Raw genomic sequence first — 14,995 nt, forward strand, 5'->3', positions numbered from 1 at the left:
GTTATATATATATATTCAGTTTGGGGAGAAAAAAAAAAAAGAAAGAAAAGAAAGGAAAGAATAAGAGATCAAAAGCAGAAATAATTATTTCAAGAGTCTCATGAAGCTTGTGTTGGTGAAAGTGGTATTGAAACTGACACAACTTTTGCCAGTAGCATGTGTGTAAGAGGTCTTGACACTGAAGATTCTTGATGTTTTACTATTCCTGGACAAACAAGAAGTCACTCCTCTAAAATATCTGTCTTTTCATTTTCATTTATTATTAATAAATAATAATCATTGTTTTCAGGAAACATGCTACTGATGACACTCTTGAAAGTTCACCTGAAAGACCAAAATAATGTAAAAAAAAAAGTTAACATGGAGGTTCTCAGAGATTATGATGGATAAAAGCAAATAAGATTTTTCATATAGCTTATTTCTTCCTTAGTGCTGTTGTCTAGAGGACAGCATGACATGAGGCTATTAAAACACAATCCAGTATGCAAGTCTTGAAATCACCATCTGAAGGGGAAGTACTTATCTTCAAGACACTAGATTCCCGAAGTGTTGTGTATAATTTCTTTCAATAAACTCTTTAAACTATTTGGCATGATAAGAAATAGATCCTATGAAAAAAAAAAGAAATAAAGAGTACTATTACCTAATAGGAAGCTGTTTAGACTTATGAGAAATAAAACCCAACCATTTGCTGTGCTCCTCAGTCCTAATGAGAAGACCCAGGTTAACTAGACGGGCATTATAAGAAAACATCTAAAACCTGAGCTCAGTGAAGCAATGGAGAATACTACTTGATTTAGCCCTTTATTTCTGATTCTATGAGAGACATATAAGAAAGCATGTTTATTTGAGCATAAAATCCAGTTTTTTGCAAAATAGAACTTTGCAAAATAGAAGTGTAAGGATGGCATGAGTAACAATAATAATAATAACAGTCATATATATATTTTTTGGTGAGCAATAAAACTAATGAAGCTGAGCTTTTTCAGTCTTTGTAACCTACCAGAGTGTCCTCCCTTATCAAATAAGGTACAAGCTCTGACCAAAGTCTTGATTTCCTGTGCCAAAGTGACAGTACCATGTCACTCTACAGAGTCCTTGATATCTAATAAAGACAGTGTTTAGACTGCATTAATAGGGTAAAACTCCATGAAAAAAATATATTTGATATTGTGACTTTTATGTCACATTAAATTGAAATATATTAGCAGTTCATCAATGAACAAACCATCTGGATACCAATTTCAGACACAGAAGCATAGTTTGATCTTCTGAGGGAAATAGGTGTAAAACCCCACTATCAAACTAGATTACAAAAAAAAAAAAAAAAAAAAAAAAGAGAGAGAATTGAATAATAACATGGAAAATAATCATAAACTATATAGCTATCTATCTATCTGTCTACCTATTGCAAGAGTTTTTGTGCTCAAAGCTTGCAGGAAACTGCAAGTGTTCCCTTCACTCAGGAAAATCTCATACTGATCTCACATAGAGATATTTCTGGCATATGTAATTTCTGGGATGAATGTCTCATAGCAAATCTTGATCCTTAACTACTTGCTGAAATCCAAACCACACAGGATGCACATTTATTTTTAAGGTTTTAATGTCTGACATCTTTGCTTTTGCATGTTATACACCAAACACTCAAGAACCTTTTCTGCATATAACTGTACTGGGTGTGGTTGGGATGGAGTTAACTTTCCCTGCAGCAGCTCATACAATCAGTGGTGCTCTCCAGTTTAAATGTATCTCAGTTAGATACACTCATATGCTCTTAATAACTTTATCAAAAATACTATATCTGTACGTGAATAATTAATGCATGTGGACACAGTGAAATGCTGGCTGACAATATTGTTATGCCAATAGGTTGAAAAAAAAAAAAAAAAGATTAAAATGTAAATATTTTCTCAGTTGGCAGTCAAGTTATTACCATGCCCAATGTTACAAATCTCAAATCTTTTAGGTCAAAGAGAGTCAAAGCAAAGGTGCAGATAGTTAAACTAATGTCCCTTTTTCATCAATGCCACTATATAAGTAATGCCTTGGTAAAATGACAGGACAACCAAGACAAAACAAAACAAAGCACAAAGACCCAACCTGCTGATATTAAATAAAATGCAAATAAATGCAAACTGGAACTTCTCATCCATTTCATCAGTAATGACCAAAGGATCATCCAGTAATCTTCATTATTTTGAAAGTGATTATGACTTCTCTCAGAAGCATATGATGACTAAGCAGACCAAGATTTATGCCACACTGTCTTTATAATAATTGTAATATATACAGAGAGTACAATAGTGTCTTAATAATATCTTAATAATGTCTTTTTACCTTGCTTAATGGGTACTATACTCTTTGCAAAAAGGAAAAAAAAAAAAGTTTATACCAAATAACAATTTTTATTTGTCAGTTTCAACACACATGAACTTTGTGTGAGAATTCTATCTTCAAATGGGATACTCAATAATCAGAACATCATGAAACCTGAGCTTTCATGCATATAGCAAATTGGATTGAGTGAAAGAATTCAGACAACAGTTAATCCCGACAGGTATCAAATAGTACTGGAAGCTTATGGCAGTTCTGTTAACTCTTCTGTTTAGCAAAGTGAGAGCTCAGTTTTTCCCATACTACAAGTCTCATTTCCACCTTTGACTAGAAATTAAATGCACAGATATAACAAGAATATCACAAGATATCATAAGTTGTTCCTGGAATGTTCTTATCATGTTTTACAGATTCAAGAGTTTTGGTAAATATCTTTAAAAAAGATATAGGACATACCCAACAATCTGAAACTGTTTTCACAAGTTTTAAGACTGCAAGTCTTAAGCAGTTTCCTGTATAAAGGTTCATGCTTATCCTTAAGAGAATAGCTACATATACAGTTTAAATAGCTGCATAACAGTTTAAATAATGTAATTTTCCACACATAACCTAAAAGCCGACCTTTGTGAATACTTTGGATATTTGGTTCCACAGTCCAAGTAGGCACTAAATACCCACATGCTTTGGAGTAACTGGCCCCACAGTAGTCCATTAATTACTTTTACCCTTATTTACCTTGCAAAGTTATCAAACAAAAAGTTTATTTGAGTGGGGCTAAAGTAAGTTTTCAATAAACTTTTCATATTTTTACCTGGTACATTTTTCCACCCCTTTCTCATTAATTGTATTGGTTTCTGTAGTTAGTGTGAATTTTAAGGAAGATGCTACACTCTTGCAGATGTTAAACCCCAGGAAAATCTATCAGGTGTTGGATTCTGAGGGCATTAGTATTAATACTAAGGACTAAGTAAAGCAAGAAACATGCTGAGCCCAATGAAAACACCAATTACTTCAACCAATAATAAAAGTAAGACAGTTTGTGGGAGTGAATGGATCATTGTTGAAATCATAATGACAGTGAAGGGAAGTGGAAAAAAAAAGACTGTCTTGGGATGGTTTACCTCTAAGTAAATAGTTTGCTCAAATAGTTTGCATTTTGCATTTCTTGGATTTCTGCTGACATCTATGTTGCAATCTAAGCTGAATAAATAAGACCAACAGCAAGGATTGCTTGATGATTATAAACTATGTTTCAGAAACTGTTAATAATAACATTGCTGAAAGGCTTTTTGATCAAAGCTTTGGGACTACAGATAATTCCTTTATCAGAGGTGAAAAGAAAAGAAAAGAAAAGAAAAGAAAAGAAAAGAAAAGAAAAGAAAAGAAAAGAAAAGAAAAGAAAAGAAAAGAAAAGAAAAGAAAAGAAAAGAAAAGAAAAGAAAAGAAAAGAAATTTTATTCACATTTTTACTAAGTCTGAGACCACTCAGTGTTCATTACCAGGCAACAAAATGACTTTCTCAACTTTTGTTTGAAAACTGTTTTTTTCTCTCCTTTTCCCCTGTTAACCATCTACTTAAATACTTCTAGAGTACATACTTTCAGTCAGGGTATGATTTCAACATGTGTTCTTTTAGACTTGCCCTGCACATTTCTAGTGATTAGTTTCAGAGGGCTATTGTGTTTACCTAGGAGAGACATGCAGTGTTCAGGACTTTCCATCTCATGTTTTCCACTTGTTCTTTCCCTTTCCTCTTTGAACTCATCCCAAAACTCTCTGCTATGCTTAGAATGTATTCTGTCATTTTATTTTTACTTTGTTCACCTTTCTTCAAATACAACACAGACCTGTAAATAATTTTTTGTAGGTCCTTAAGTAACACACCAGTAACCATCACTCTTTTAAGAATCATCACTTCTATTTAAGCTAATATCTAACAGTAAAAGCACAATAGAGTGAAATGTGGAGAGAAACTAGGATCTGAAAATGAATGCCATATCTGGCACAAAGGAAAAAAGAGAGGTATAGCAGTGTGCTAAACAGTAGATAAATCTGTTTTTTTTTTTTTTTTTTTTTTTTTTTTTTTTTTTCTGTTTGCATTCAGAGAGCAAATGTATGACTTCATAACAATGTCCTCCTTCAAGAAAACAGAACAAAAGAAAGCAATTATTAATAGTTATTAAGAACGCTTCGCTGGAGTCTAGAAATACAGGTGAGTCCTGGCTCCCAAAGTCATGAGCTCTATTCCAACAGCAGCCTTGATAAATTTCAGTATATATTCAACAGAGGTGGGAGGTGGGGGTTGGCAAACACCGTACACTTCTGTGTGTCTTTTCTTTTTTGGTGTGTTTCAGTGGTGAAACCTATCAGTAGTATGTTTATTGTTTTGTCATTCACCTAGAGGAACATAAACTGCTTGTCTAATCCCCATAATCCCCATACTCACCATCAGTTTGTGTGTGTTGCTTCAACCACAGAAAAGATCAATAAATTAAAATGAGGTTGACACTGATCTTGATTGCATCTGTACAAAGCTGGGGAAGAATCTGTTTGTTTCCAAGTTTCTAGATCCATGTGACATGAATGTAGCCTGGAGTTCAGTCTTTTGGGAGTGCTTGACATGAAATATTAGTGTACAACATGCATTTTTTTTTCTTTTTTTTTTTTTCTTCATTGTAATATATGAAGATTAGCATGACTTTTATAACAGAAATAACAATTTTGAAAGGTGGAGGTATGCTTTACAGGCTGAAATTCTCCCCTTTGTTTGGTATGCCTCTGGACACAGAGTACAAACCTGGCTGTCTTAAAATTATCACTAGCATTGGAATGTTCTTCAGGCACAAAAAAAATTCCTTTTGCAGCAGCCCATAGCACTTCCCTCCAACTTATTTGATTTTAATGCTAAAAATCTAAAGGGAGCCCCCTTTTGGTTTAAATCCATCTCAGGCCCATATTGTGTTTCTGCCTTAGGAGTGATTCTGAGAGGGACTAATTAAAAGTCCAATGAATGTGTGAGGGTTAAACTCACAGGCTCTGCTCATTAACAGTCACTCACCTAGGAATATTTTGAGACTTCTTTTCTGTGATGGGAAAGAAAGGAATAAGACTAGATAACACTTAAAAACTCACATTTTATTATACAAACACATATTTCTGTTGTATTACTAGGCCTGCAGTGGTGACAATACCTAATTTCACAAGAAGATTCCTCCCCTTCCATGGTGTTTCTTCTTGGAAAATAACAAAAGAAAACAAAAAAATCACTAATGAACACCCCTTCCCCCAAGAAATAAGGAAAATCAGAACCATTTTGTTAATTGTCTTTTTCCTGCTGTTTCCATGGTAATACTGCCTAGTAGACTTCACTGCAGAGTGACAGTCCAACAATTCACACACTACACCCTTTCAGGCACAATGAATGGCTGTGAAAGAGGCAGAACAGGCACTATTCAGGAAACATGTGATATCTACTCAATGCACTACCTTTCATCCACATTTTCCAAATTGCAGTTAATTTAATTCTAAACAAATGGCTAAGGGGTACAAATGAGGATTAAAAGGAAAAGAACATCTTGAGTTCTAATGGGGACGGTTTGTGTGAAGAACAATATAGCACTTTCTTCTGATGCCAAAGCTGCCGAATTGAAAGATGCACTTTCCCTCTTCTTCTGAGGCCTTAATTTATACTCTATATCAATAGTGAAATAAACATGGCAGATTTTTATTTTTTTTTTCTTCTGATGAATTATGTAGATTTTGGCTTTCTATTTTGAAATATATTTGTTACATGAAGGTGTAATTTTGGTTTTCTTCAAACTAAGAAGAAACCTCACATTTTTTCAAGTAAGACAGCTTTCTTGACTGGGCCTCTCATTCAATCAATTAGTTTTTTTATTCTCTGTCTCTGAAGTTATTGTTTTAAGTCCCATAGAAAAAGCCATGACAAATACCTTCAGGTCACCTTAAGAAACAACAATGGACCTATTGAGAATGTCAATGCCCGGAAGGAAATTATTATTCACATTAGATTTAATGACAGTGAGATCTTTTTTCATGTGATTCTTTTTTATTTTGATATGTAAAGGGTATTACTTTTGCTTAAAAATGATCAAGTGAACATCTTGAATTTTGCCATATCCAGTTAAGAATGAGGCAAGAGACTTAAAAACTTTCCATATTTGGTAACTTATTGCATGACATCATAAGCATGAACAATGTGTCAAATCTGCTAAGGATTTCACTTTCTGTGCCACGTGGAATTTGTATTGAGAATACAGACACTGTAAAAGGAGATACTGAAAGTAACAAAATAGCTTTAAATCTAAATTGTTTTTCAGTGATTATTCCCTTTTCTATCTTAAAATTTGAGAATGGTAAAAACGACAAAATAAAACTTTCTACATAAAATATTTCTTACTCAGGAGACATTCTGTGTTGCAGACAGGTTTTTTTTTCCAACTACTGTACACAGAACAATGTTTTAGATGTAATTACTATCAATATCAATTTTACTATACTTATTAATTCTCAATTTATGGACACTTTATTTTTAAGAATTTTACACAGAGTTACCAGGCATGTCATTCTTTATCTGTGAGAAACAGCATTTGATATTGTATAGCCAAAGACAAAAGGACAAAAAGCTTGTGAACATTTTTCAAGTTTTGAAGATAAGTACATTTTGACTTGAAAATGTTTTCTATTGCTATGTTAAAGTGATCTGACTTACAAAAGTAAAAACAACAACAAAAAACAACCCACTTGAATGTTTAAAATAAAATTTTCAGGTGGGATCAACCTTTGCTTGCTAAGACCTCACAAAGAGCAGCACTGTTTATTGATGTACTTAATATGACACAAATATATCCTGTTATCCTATGAATATATCCTATTATATGAATGTGAAGAAAATTTGATGGCTTTTAATGGTTAATTGTGAGTGCAGAGTAGCTTTTGAAAATCTATCTGACAAATACATATATATATTTGTACCAGGAACAGACTTTAGTAGAAGCATAACATTTTAAATATCATTCAGAAATCAGTTTTTGGTAATAGGCTTGTGATAAGCACTCAAGCTATTAAATAATTTATTAAATAATTATATATTTTTTTCTTTTGATATGATTATAGCATTGGATTATGGGTTATTTGAGTTTATGGGTTATGTCAGTGTTATGTGAGTTTAGTTACCAAAGAAATGTTTTCAGACCTATTTTTTTTTTTTTTTTTTAATTGACACTAGTTAGGTGGATAGATTAATAACCCTTCAAATCAAATTAATCAGTGATATGTTGAAAATTCTCAGGTAGTAAAACATTGCTGATTTTAACACAGGATAAATGTTTTTCAAAAATATCACTTTTCTTTGCAACTCTCAAACACTTAGTCTTTTTAAGGGGTGTTAGCATACATAAACACCCTCTAATGGTTTGGGAAATTTTAATCAGCTCAGTCAAAAATCTCCCTCAGAAAGCAATACTATCTCTATGCTTTGCAGTTTGTACTGCTTTTGGTTTGTTATTCTGAGGCATTCAAAACATGAGAACAAGTGGAAATAAAGACAGAATTGCACATTTGTCTTAATACAACAAGGGCATTTTTTTTGTCTGGACAAAGGTACCAAAAATGGTAGTATAGTCCCATGCACACATATATTTTCTATGCCAGAAAATGACTGTTATGCCTATCTGGGCCTTTTTAGATCATGCAATCAGGATTTTACCATATATTTTGCTGGAAAAGTATGGAGCATGACAAGTCAGATCCTTGAGGCCTAACACAGTTAGTATAATCTGGGCAAATGCCTACCCACAAGGTTGTGTTAAATATGGTCTTTTGGAAGGATGATGCTATTGTAGTTAAATATAGAAACAGTTGTCTCTAAATTTCCCATGAAAGTCTACTCTGTTTGAACAGCTAATAGAAAGTACTTCCTCATGGTTAACCTTCCTTGCCCACATGCCTCTGGTACCCATGGTTGATTTCATTATGCCATGGCTTTGCTTAGGTGTCTTCACTGCACAATCCTGTGGAAGGAGAACACTAAAGATATTTTCTGAAGTTTTCAGCTTCTTTAATCAATAAAATGTTTTTCCCCCCTTTCTCTGCCATTTTTACCATCTCCAAATACTGCCTATGAAAAGCAAAAAAATGTATATCCTTCCCCCAGGCTGGGTTTGGTCTTCTTCAAGCTATCCAAATCTTTAAAATGTAAGGTCTTTGAGAGAATGGTTGGTTAAATTAGTAGAGAAGTGGGCAAATATTACTAGGCTTTTGATCTTCATTGACAAAAGAATTTCAAAGAATCATATGCTCCTATATGATATGTTACAAAAATGGTTTTATGATATTGGAGTTTCATCAAACGTGAAGAAATCTTTGAAGGTTTTTATTTATTTATTTCCTTCTTCCCCTGCTGGAAGTACCCAAGAAGGTAAAAATGGAAGAATTCAGAACTATGTTGTCTTTAGCAGTCAATGGTGTGGCTATTTTTCCAGCACATTTCAGTTTTTATAGTAATTGCCTGGAATCCTATCTAAACCCCCCTGTGATTTTGCTACATTTACACTAAAATCATTCAAACATATTTGCATGCTAATAAAACAATAAACAAACCAAGATTTTCATGCCTCTGACAAGGTTCTGTATTCTAAATTTAACTCTAAATTTTTCCCATTCAAGCCCCAGTAAGTTTTATTAGACGACCTAAGTTGCTAGACCCTAGGCCTTGGTTTCTGTTTTTCATTTCTACTCTGACTTTACTCTTTTTTTTTTTTACTCTTGACAGAATGACAGACACACCTACCTCAATGGGTTGCATTTACATCAGAGCAGTGATCAGCCTACCAGGAAAATTATCACTGTAACCAACACACTCATTGGTGAGTTACATACGATTCATGTGAGAGAGATTGGGCCAACTGCACAGCTGGTGTAAATCGGTGTAGTGGAGCAATATTGATTTACAGCAGCTGAGAAGCTGACACTTATCATCCACTAGCCAAAACAACTCCAGTCACCAAGTGATTCCAGTATCTCTTTGCGAAAGTGTATTCCCACGCAGAATGAAAGCCTGCTGTCAGATCATACTGTGGCACAGTTGGTTGAATGTTCCTGTTCCTGGAATATCTTTTCTCCATTTGCAAATGGTCTGTTACATTAAAGTAAGGAGATCTGATTTATTTCTAAATAAAGAAATATTTTGTAGAGCAAAGATGACTTGAATGATCAAGGAATTTATTTTTAGTGTTATTTTTAATAGGAGAGAAACAAGAAAGAAAAAAAAATGTTTATTTCTTCTCTTCTCCCTTTTTCTTTGGGCACACATAAGTATATTGAGGAATATTTTCCTTCCAAGCCTTCTATCATTCTCAGAGGTATTCTGTTTTTTGTTTTTTTTTGTATTTTTTTTTCCTGACTGACCTAAGCCTCATCCTGGTTCTAATATAAAACAGCTGAAAACGTCTACTCTGAAGAAAAAAATAGCAACAAGGCAGAAGATATTGTCATTAGACACATATTTGGTGCTTGTAAAGTAGATATATAGCTCCCTGAGCCCACTTTAAAACCAAGGCCAAGATCTGACCTCAGTACTTTCCTCTCTGAGCACAAGCTTAGCTATGAATTCACTTGTCACTTAAGAAAGGAGCCCTTGAGTTTATTTTTTTCTTCTTCCTCTGCCCTAATAATATATGTTCCTCTAAAAAGGGAGAAAAAAAAATCCATATTATTTTCCTCTACTGTCCCTAGGAACATAAGAATTCATGAGATGATTTGTATTTAAAGACTAAAGCCATCTCTTTCCAATATATTGAATTATTTTTGCAGAAGATTGCAATTGAATCCTGTGCCATTTCTAGTAGATAGTTTTTCAAATGCAATGTTTTAATTTTGGAGGCAAGTATGCCCGTTTTGAGTCCTCAGATCAAGACTGCAAGCCTGATGTAAATCATCAAAAAGAGGTAGAGAGAAGAGCCAAACTGACTTCACTGACTCCTCTGCTTGTTCCCTGTGCTACACAGAACCAGTGAGAAATGTGTGCAAGAAGTTCAGGGACCACAAAAGGACTGTGATTATGCATCTATGTGGATAGGCTTTTTCAGCTTGATAGAGATCTACCAGCTTTATACTTAATGTACAGAATCCAGTAGGTTCTCTATTCAGAAACCTTCACATGACTTCTCAGACTCTGAGTCACTGTGAGAAATGACACCACTGATAGACCTAATTATCAACTTTTTACCCACTACAACTGTGTAAAACATTTACAGTGAAACAAGAAACTACCCTTTGACTCTTCTGGTTTCATGTTTCCCTATAAATTCAAAACTTAAGTGAAGGTCATTGTGAATCTCTAATGTTTGTGAATCATGTGAGAAAAATAGGCTGAGTTTCAATGACTTTCAGTATGGGAAATTCATGGCTTTTGAAATGATAACTAATGATATATGAATACTAGTTCTGACCAATTCTGATTTTTCAATTTGTGTTACTCTGGAGTTAACTGGTATACTCCATGGTATACCAAGACACTTGGTATAACAGATACCAACTGGTATACCAAGATACTTGGTATAAGATATAAGCACACAGTCTCTAGTTTAGAGAGAGTATAGCTGTAAAGAGAATAGCTGTAAAGTGAATATATTATCTCTAAAACAATAGCCATTTCAATAAAGAAAAGGAACAGGAAGCTAAGATGCAAAATTTCTAATCTAGATTTATGAAAGACTAAGAAAAATCATCCAAAAGTAGATATAGAGAGCATATACAGTGATGGAAGCATGAAATGGAATTGAAATGATACTATCACGAAGAGAAGCAGAAAGACTCAGATGAGACAGAAATATTAAATACATTTAATTTAATAAACATAGACAGCTCTGTAGTTAGCAGCAGAGACAAGGGTGAGCCAAAGTTGTTCATTAGTAATAATGAATATCTAATTTTTATATTACAGACCCTCTCAGAAAAGTTTATATTAAAGCATGATCATTTTTTTTTTCTTTTTTTTTTTTTTTTTGTAGCATAAGAGAATTTACTCATCATTTCTTGTACATGTAAAGAAGATATTCCCTTTGTGAATGTGGTGGTGGTGAAAACACTTAGGCTTAAGATACAAGGATACTGTTTATAGGAGAGAGTCTGATTGTCCAGGTAAAACCATGTGATAAATGCATCAGTGTCCTAGACTATTTATAAAATCAGGATTGATGTCAGTCTAATTTTTCAACCAATGCAGGGTGTACATTAGTCTTCAGAATAAGGACAACAACTTCCTGTAAAGGATTTTTAGGGAGGATATTACAATGAACAGCAGGACATAATTTGTTGAATTTTGATCTCATTTCAGGATTACAGCTTAAAAAGACTTTTAAAGAATCACGAAATCACAGAATGGTTGAGGTTAGAGGGATCTCTGGAGATCATCTGATCAAACAGGATCACCTTGAGCATCACAATAGCTGTATCAAAGACTAGGAAATTGCAGCTTCCTTTGTTGATTTATGGGCAAGGGATCCTTATACATCTCTTGGACCTGGAAGTCTGTCCAGACCAACATAAATTGTCTGAATGGCTCTGGCTGGGACAGAATGTGACAGTTTCACTGGAGCTCCAGTGAAGGTGCATGAAATTCATCAAAATCTTAAGACTTCAGTAATATAATGTTTTATCAGCCACCAATAGAAAAAAGAGAGTAGTCACTTTGCAAGATATGTTCACATGCTCAATATATTGGGATTCCCTAACAACAAGTCAGATATTTAGATTAAGAGCAATCTATCAAGTCTGAGCTAAATGAATCCTGAGCAAAGCAGAGTTGCTTTGGTGCTTGGAGTGGCCCAAGAGAATCCTTACTGCTTTGGATTATCTGCAAGCAATCTATTGCTGTTTTTCCAAACTATTGAGGCTTAGGTTAAACACTTGTGAAGGGACAATTTCCACAAACTATAGTTAAAATACTTTAGAAATAGTAGTTTTTGCAAATATTTTTGATTCAAAATAAATTATGATGTACTCTTGTATTTTGAATTTTGGTGATGGCCAAATGTCAAGCATGGTAGATATTATTATTTTTTCCCCTCCACCAAGACATTCTATAGTAACAAATCTTTATTTTTCTCTTTATGTCATCATGTACAGTTGAAAGTGATCATGAGATTCTGAACTGTAGTTTAGGTAAGTATTCATGTGACGTGCTGTGAGGTCTGCTTTCTCCTTCACTATCACTTACAGCAGAACACATTAACCACCAAATACTGACAAATAAATAGAGGTTTGATGAATGTTTATTTCATTAGGCTATGATATATTTGTAGGTTTACAGGCTAGCTATGCTATGTTATAGCTTATGAATTATTATTAAAATAAAGAGAATACTAGGATTAGGAGAAGAAAACACAGATATCTTGGTCGGATTCTGCATTCCTCTCAATTTTTGTAGTAGAAAACATTCATCATTTTGGTACCTTTGTTTGCAAGGGAAGCGATGGAGGCGGCAGAAGGCCGGGCGAGAGCTGTGCTACCCGTGCAGGACAGTTCGAGAGTGACACCGCGTGGAGCCGCTGGGAGCGGCCCCTAAGGCTCAGCCAGAGGAAGGAACTAAGCACTGCTACAGCCTGGAAAGAAATTTAAACAGGCAGATAGTCCTTTGTGTTTAATCCAGGATAAGGAAAAAAAAAAAAAAAAAAAAACAACAACTATATGCTTTCACTTATGCATTTATTTTTAGGCATTTGCTACACTGCTAGGCGTATCTTGCACCTAAAAAATGACACCTGTTCCTCTCTCCATTTCTTTCATTATTTTCCTCCACCTCTCAAAATGGAAGAATGAAGTGTGAACAGGGGACCCAGTTTTCAGCCAAGTCCCACACAGCTGGAATGCATGAGTGGCTCTGCATCCTCTGGTTCAGGACAGCTGTGTCCCCAAAATAGGTCCTTCAACCATTTGTGTTGGCTACAGCAGCCCCAACAGTGGGAGGAGGATCTGTGGGAAGCTGTACATCTCACTCTGTCCTGTTTTCTCAGGAGCTCTAATGTTCTGCTTGCATTGTGAGGAACCAGCCATACCAAATTTAAATGCCTCAGGATCTTCCTGTGAGAGATATGTTAAAACTATTACAGAACTTGAATTGAGCTCTGCATATTTTATATTTTTCTGTAGCACCTTAGAGTATTACAGCAGCTTGAAATCTCTACAAGATAGAGAAATCATTAAATAATTCTGTTGTGCATGCACTTTGGCTTATTTTTCTGGAGACACCACAATAAGACACCCAAGCACAATTCAATTCCTCAACTAAAACAAGTTGTATAAGTTTATTGCTGCAGTAAAAATAAGTGTAAATCAGAAGACCAGCTTGATTTTACTGTTTTTTTTTTTTTTTTTTTTTTTTATACAGAAAATATCTTGAAAGCCACCGTCTCAGTTGTTTCCATGACCATGGGAACCTTGCCAAATACTATTCTGACTCTTCATTTGCATACATTAAAAAATATAGGGCAAAATCCTTCACTATGGAATAGAATCTGTGCCCGTATACATCTCAAAGCAGGCTTGAGAGCAAGGATTTGGTACACTCTTATCTTCTTTAACAGTTCTGCTAGAAGTAAATGTTCCTCTTGAACTGAAAAATGTGTTTTTTGCATAAACTTTAGCGTTTAAAAAACTTACACTACAAATATTGAAAATCAAATGACTTCAGACTCCCATTGAAAATTTCACATCTATAAAAGAATAGTTTTTCTTTTAATTTCTTTGGAAAAATAAAGGTCAAAACCCTCACCATCTGAACATTTTCTGACTGTCTTGATACAGAAACCTTGGTGGCTGTCTTTCAGTGTTTAATGGTAAGTTTTATGTAAAATAAGATTATGTTTATTTATTTATTTATTCTAAGCCTTCTAAGTTATGTACAAATAAAAGACAAGTTTACTCTTGTTTTAAGCAATGAGGTGCTCAGCTGAATTATTAAACAAACCAGTATGTATTGCTGTTAACTATTCTGGTTTTGTCATGAGTTTATAATTCCTCCCTTAAGCAATTTGTTCTTGGAACTGTGTAAATTCAGGACACTCTGGAGTGTTTTAAGCTTTAAGTATAAGTATTATGCTTTAGACATCATGCAAGTGTAAATTTTTGTGAACATAAACTAGATTTATCTCTAGGGCTAAAAAAATACAAACAAAAAGAGGAACAAAACATAATTCACGTTATCTATTTTAAGAAATGTGTATTCAAATACAACTTATTAAAATAAATAAATAAATAAATAAATAAATAAAATCAGTCTTAAGTTCCTAAATTAATCTTAGATTGTTTTGAATAAAATAGGCTAAATACATATAATGTACCATTTTTTCAAAATAAAAGATAAAGAAACTTACTCCTTCTTGAACCACACCTTATCAATACCTCCCTCTCCCCCCAAAAAACAACCCCCCACAAAACAAACAAACAAAACAAAAAACTCAAAAATGCACATAACCAACAGCAACCATTGGGTTCTAGTGGCAGAAGTTCAAAGTAAAAATGTTTTAGAGAAATCAATTTTTAAATTTGTGGCAGTCATAAAAGATAAAATTGCTTTCTCATCTTAGTTCATCAATGTAAATCAGCAAATAAATATAAACTTTTTCATTGACTTAAA

The 14,995-nt window shown here is 33.9% G+C and overlaps 1 long non-coding RNA gene across 4 annotated transcripts in view; it reads left to right on the forward strand.

Annotated features, from left to right (window-relative positions):
* The window catches only part of LOC110351284 (uncharacterized), a 102,450-nt gene extending 87,912 nt beyond the window's left edge, over nt 1–14,538 (forward strand). For 3 of the 4 annotated variants that reach the window (XR_005263956.2, XR_011807096.1, XR_011807095.1), the window contains 5 exons: nt 4,442–4,549; nt 9,131–9,224; nt 11,370–11,499; nt 12,487–12,522; nt 12,826–14,538. This is a non-coding gene — a long non-coding RNA (uncharacterized lncRNA). The remainder of the gene's footprint in view (nt 1–4,441; nt 4,550–9,130; nt 9,225–11,369; nt 11,500–12,486; nt 12,523–12,825) is intronic. The other variant, XR_002398497.4, reaches the window with a different exon arrangement.
* The last annotated feature ends 457 nt before the right edge of the window (nt 14,539–14,995 follow it).

Source organism: Anas platyrhynchos, chromosome 2 (genome assembly GCF_047663525.1).
Source record: "Anas platyrhynchos isolate ZD024472 breed Pekin duck chromosome 2, IASCAAS_PekinDuck_T2T, whole genome shotgun sequence".
Lineage (NCBI taxonomy): Eukaryota > Metazoa > Chordata > Aves > Anseriformes > Anatidae > Anas > Anas platyrhynchos.